The sequence below is a fragment of the Castor canadensis genome, chromosome 3 (genome assembly GCF_047511655.1).
Source record: "Castor canadensis chromosome 3, mCasCan1.hap1v2, whole genome shotgun sequence".
Taxonomy (NCBI): Eukaryota; Metazoa; Chordata; class Mammalia; order Rodentia; family Castoridae; genus Castor; species Castor canadensis.
Genome location: NC_133388.1, coordinates 157492085 through 157498461, shown reverse-complemented (window position 1 = coordinate 157498461; position 6377 = coordinate 157492085). Strand labels below are relative to the sequence as shown.

At 34.3% G+C, this 6377-nt stretch overlaps 1 pseudogene; it reads right to left on the bottom strand.

Moving 5' to 3' along the window:
• Positions 1-3937: 3937 nt before the first annotated feature.
• The window catches only part of LOC109677715 (small ribosomal subunit protein uS5-like), a 171814-nt pseudogene continuing 169374 nt past the window's right edge, over positions 3938-6377 (bottom strand).

Here is a 6377-nt window from a genome sequence, read left to right as displayed (position 1 = left end):
AGTTTAGCAGAAAAGCATTTATGGAAAGACATTTGGGTAGTTCACAGAGCTTATAGAAAGCTAGGACCTTGAGTTTAGAAATGGTCAAAGAACTAGGGAACCTTGGTCCATAGAGAACAACCAGTGTCTTCCCCTAGTGATTGGATATTGTCACCAGTATTGCAGTTAGGCATTTGCTGTCTCTGCTGCTCTTTTGCATTTGGATGAATATCCCTAATTATTCATGCATTGTTATGTCAACTCCTATCAAAATCAAAGTCCTGGAGAGTAGCATCTTGTTGTTGCTGTCTAAGTTATCCACTGACTCTTATTTCCATTAAGTCTTTTTAAGTTTATGCTCATGAGTGGTACTGGTATATAGTTTTCTTTTCCTATATCTTTGTTTTGTTTTATTTTGTTTTTCTGCTGTCATCGTAATGCTTACCTCACAAAATGAACTGGGAAATGTTTTCTTCATTTCTGTTTTTGCAAAAGTTCATGTATAATTGGTATCACTTCTTCCAAATGTGCTAGTGAAACTATCAGGGCCTGGGTATGTCTTTTGGAAAAGCTTTTCATTAACAAATCCAACCATTTAAAAGACATGAGTACTGTTCAGACTTTGTATTTCTTTTTGTGTCAGTTTTGATAATCACCATCTTTATAGAAATTTGTCTGTTTCATTCAAACTGTCAAGTTAATTGGCATGAATACTCCTTTTTATCTTTTGAATATCTGTATGATCTCTTGTGATGCTCCTCTCTTTTTGATCAATATATCTAGAGATTTAGCATTATTAATCTTTTCAAAGAAATATATTTTTCTTTCTTGCTAGTTCTCTATTGTTTTTCTGTTTTCCATTTCATTAATTTTCACATTATTTTATTTAATTTGAATTTGTTTTGCTTTTCTTCTTCTATTTTAATAATTTAGAAGTATAGATAATTGTATTGAGAACTTTTCTTCAATTTTATAAATTTCCCTCTAAGAACTGTTTTAGTTCATCCCACAGATTTTGATGCAGTTTCATTTTCACCCATTTCAAAACAAGTTTTTCTCTTGAGCTTTCTTCTAAAACCCATTAGTTACTTAGAAGTATTCCCAAGTACTTCGGAATTTTCCAGAAATCTTTCTAATATTGATTTCTGGTTTTATTCCTCTGTGGTCAGAGAATATACATTGCATGTTTAAGTCATTTTAAATTTATTGAGCTTTGCAGTCTAGAATATAATCTATTTTAGTGACTGTTTCTTGTGTATTCAAAATATGTGTTTGAAGTGTTACTGGGTGGAGCATTCTATAAATACCAGTTACATAGGGTTTATTGGTAACATTTTTTACATCTTATGTATCTTTATTAGTTTTCTGCCTACTTGTTTTATTAATCACTGGGAGAGGATCACTGAAATTTTCCTATAATAAGGGACTTTTCTACTTATGCTTTCAATTCTAATAGTTTTTTAATTTAATGTAAAATTGTTTTAAGTATATACATTTATGATTATTATATGATGTATCTTTATCATTATAAAATAACTATTTTTATGCATTATAATATTTCTTTTTCTTTTTTTGCAGTACTGGGGTTTGAACTCAGGATTTGAACTCTGCTTGAGAGGCAGGTCTCTACTTCTTGAGCCACTCCAACAATCCTTTTTTGTGTTGGGTATTTTCTGTTCTTTTTAACATTTTTAAATTATTATATTATTGTTTTACTAGGAGTACATTGTGATATTTCCAAAAGTTCTTACAATGTATCATAGTTGAATTCACCCCTTCCATCATTCTCCTTTATCCCTTCTTCCCCCATTCCTGGAATAGTTTCAACAGATCTCATTTTTCCATTTTCATACATGAGTACATATTATTTGCATCACATTCAGCCTCCTACACCTTTTCCTCATATCCTACCCCTTCCCACTGATACCAACCCCCAGACAGGACCCCTGTTGTGTTGGATATTTTTGAGTTAGGGTCTCACAAACTATTTGCTCAGGGCTGGCTTCAAACCATGATTCTCCTGATCTCTGCTTTCTGAGTAACTAGGATTACAGGTATGAGCCACAGACACCCAGCTATAATATTTCTTATCTGATATTAATATAGACACTCAGCATTTTCATAATATCTCTTCTTAAATCTTACTACATTTTTTGGAAATGACACAAAACTATCTGTATTTGTAGATGACATGGTTTTGTGCATAGTTTACCAAAGCCAAAACAAAACAAATGAAAAACCAATTTGTTAGAACTAATAAGAAAGTACAGAAAGATCACAGGATAAAAGATACAGAATTCAATGGTATTTTTATGAACAATTAAAATGAAATTAAAGCTACAATTCTATTCATTATAGCATCAAAGAGGATCGGCTACTAAAGGATAACATTAACAAAAGAAGTACATGATTTGTCATTGAGAAAAGTTAAAGATTTAAATAAATGGAGAGTCTATGTTTATGAATTAGAGGGCTCGAGACTGCCAAGAAGGCAATTCCACCAAACTGATCTATCTGTTCAACATAGCTCCTCTTAAAATTCCAGCAGACTCCTTTGCAGAAGTTGAAAAATTGGTCCAAAATTTTATGTGGGAATGCAAAGGACCCAGAGTAGCTCAAGAAATTTGGAAAGAACAGTATTCAAATATTTATGTATCTTATCCAACTCTAAAACTAATTATAAATCTACAGTAATGATGACAGGGTAGCATTGGCTCAAAGATAAACATATAAATCAATGGAGCAGAACACTGTCCAAAAATAAACTCTTGACTTCATGGTCTATTGGAAACTTTGTTCCAAGGAATTTCAATGGGAGAATGGGTAGTCTTTTCAATGATTGATCTTGGATAGCCACAAGCAACAAGCAAGCAACCTATAGCCTCACCTTACACCATACAGGAGCATTCATCCAACATGGACAGAATTTTTTTATTTTTAACCATCTGTGCTTTAAGATTTCAGGTGATCTTACTTTTTAATCCTGTTTGACAATCTGTGCTTTAAAATGGGCAAGTTAGACAATTTACATTTAATGTGATTATACATATAGTTAGTTTAGATCTACCTACCATCTTGCTCTTTCTTTTCTGTTTCTCTTTGTTCTCTTTGTACCGTTTCACCTTTTCCTGACATCTTTAGCTTAAATTTTAGATTCTATGTTATGTTCAATATTAGCTTGATAGCTACATTTTGAGTGTGTGCTTTCTTTAGTATATAGTGTACATTTTTAACTTATTGCAGATTACTTTCAAATACTATTCCACTTACACTTCCATTTCTCCCCTTTTTGTGCACTGCTATCATACAGTTTACATCTACAGATGCTACAAATCCCACAATATATCATTTTTGTACTTTAGACAATTATCTCTTCCTCCTCCTCCTCCTCTTCTTCCTCTTCCTCCTCCTCCTCCTGCTCCTCCTCCTTTTCTCCTTCTCCTTCTTCTTCTTTCTTCTCTGAAACAGGGTCCTATGTAACCCAGGCTGGAACTTGTGATCTTTCTACCTCAGACTCCTGAGTACTGGAATTATAGTTGTATACACCACCCTCCCTGCCTAATAATTATCTTTTAAGTAAATGAAAAAAATGCTTTTCTATACATATACTATACTAACATTTTTGGTACTTTTCATAGACCTAAATTCTCTTCTAGTGTTATTTTCCTTTTGCCTTAGGAACTTCCTTTGATAGTTCTTGTAGTTGAGGTCTGATGGAGATTAGTTCTTTGCTGTTTCTTGTTTGAAAAATCTTTACTTTGCCTTTGCTTCCAAGAGATATTTTCATTAAAGAAATCTATGTTGAGTATTTCTTCTTTTTGAATTCTAAAGATGTTAATCATTTATCTTCTGTCTTGTATAGTATCTCATGAGAAGTTGGCTGTCATTCTTATCATTATATAACCCTTTCTTCTGGCTAATTAAAAATATTTTCCTCAAATCATTTTTATTTTCTGGGTTAAGTCACTTTATTTTTCTTATATAAAAACCTTACAGCCTGGGCCCTTTTCACAGAGACTCTATTGTGGGTTTGCTTCAGATGGTCAGTGAATTCTTGATAGGTACACTGGGTGAACACAGTCTATTTCCAGAGGTTGGGGTTCAGGTAGCTTTATGTTTTGGAGATGGCATCAAAAGTGGCCTTAGTGAAGCTGCCCAGAGAGTCAGTGCAGCCCCTGGCTGAGGTGTAGTAGTTATCAATACTGGTCAGCAACAGCAGCAGCTTCCTGGGTACTGGAGTTGAGAGGGGCCAGAGATGAGGCACACCAGAATGGAACCTCAGCATCTTGTTTCCTCACATGGGGTGGTGTGGGGCTTGCCATCCTTATACCCCCAATTGCCTCTCTACACAGGGACAATGGAGAGCTTGGTCAAGTTGATGCTTCTTGGATGGTGGTGTTTACCTCCTTGGAGCACTTAACACCCAGACTGACATGACCATGGTAGTCCCCAATGGCTACAAATGCCTTCAACTTGGCTCACTGGCCAGCCCAACTCTACTTTTGCATGGGCATGATCTTCAAAACCTCATCCTTGAGAGATGCCCCCAGAAAGAAATCAATAATCTCAGACTCCTTGAAGGATTAAAGCAGCTGCTGGAGCTGCCATAAAGGCCACCATGGCCTGGGTCCACAAACCTCAGAGCTCTCCCTCTGCACCAGCGTCATCCACCATTTGGTGTTTTCCTGGAGAAGCAGCTAAAATCAATTTTAATAATTGGTTATGGTGTGTCTTAGTGGGTTTCTTTTCTTTGGATTTCATTGAACTTATTAGATTTGTGGGTCTATAATTTTAATAAAATTTGGAATAATTTTAGCTCTTTCTTCAAAAATCTCTTCCATCTCCCACTTTTTGGACTCCAATTACATATATCTTAGATATCTTGAGAACATCCCCAAGGTCAATGATGTTCTGTTTACTTTTTCATTTTTTCTCTCTCTCTGTTTTTTAAAACTAGGTTTTATTGCTGTGTCTTCAAGCTTGTTTGTTGTTTTCTTCTGCCATGATTATTTCAGTGCATTTCTATTTTAGATGTTGAAATTTTTATTTCTAAGAATTCAGGTATATTCCATTACTTTTCATCATGGTCATATTTTTCTTTGTATATTGTTTTAAGGTCCTTGCCTATTAATTCAATTATCTCTAATTTCTGTGTGTGTTTCTAATGGTTGATTTTTTTGCTGATTATGGGTCATTTTTCTTTATGCTCATGTGGCATTTATTTGACATATCATACATTAAATAACATATTTTGAATGCTTCCAGTTTGCCTGTAAACACTGCCTTCTTTGCATTCATCAAATTTTTATAAATTGCATTTTAATATTTATTAGATTTGAAAAGAACATTGTAATTTTATATGATGCTGGCTGTGTTATATTTCTTTAAATACTGTTGTAATTTATTCTAACATGCAGTTAAGTTATCTGGAATGAATTGGATAATTTTGGAGCTTGCTTTTAAACTTCATTAGTGTTGGTCTAGAGAAGCTTTTATTCTAAGACTAATTTAGTCCCTCAGTACTAAGATGAAACTTTCCTGAGTATTCTTCAAGATGTTCCTTATATTCATTGCAAGGCCTTTTTACTGCTCTGGAGAAAACACAAAAGAAAAATTTATGCGAATTCCAGGATTTGTTCAACCTACTACTTCCTGGTGCTTCTTTCCCCCAGCCTTCTTTGGTTTCCTTGCACACCAGTGCAGAACCATGTGAGCCAAAGACTCATGAGCACTTTCTGTGTATCTTCGGATCTCTCTTTTTCCGCCACAATCTACCTAATCTCCACTATTCTAACCCACAAATTTCTAGCTGTTTTGGCCTCCCCAAGATCCAAGTTTTGTTTCCCCAACTTAGTAAGAATGTTGAACTTGTTTAGAACTTGCATTTCTGCCCTGTGGCCTGGAAACTACCTCTGGCAGTAAACTAAAGCAATTCTAGGGCTTATTTTGTTTCCTTTTTTTTTGGTCACTGTCTGCACTGCCTGTTGGCCACTATATGAAAACTGTCATATATTTCCCCCAGTTTTAAATTTAAGATGGAAGAAACCTCTTCTTTTTACTCTATCTTGTTGAGATTTAAAAGATACCATATAGGACATTTATTTTATTAAATTTATTCCTAAAATATTAATTTCCCAATAATGAATTACTGTGTCAATGATTGTAAACATTTTTCCTTACTTTTCCAGGACAAAGAAAGCTCCATGCCCTCTCCCCCCTCTCAGAATACATGTATTTGTTCATTTATTCAGATTATCTTATTAGTTCTTCTGCACATTTTGGAAAATTACATCTTTGAAGAAATTGTCTCATTTCATTTAGGTCATCAAAGTTGTGGACATACAATTGCTCATTACATTTCTTTATTATCATTTTAAGTCCATAGACTTAGTAATGGG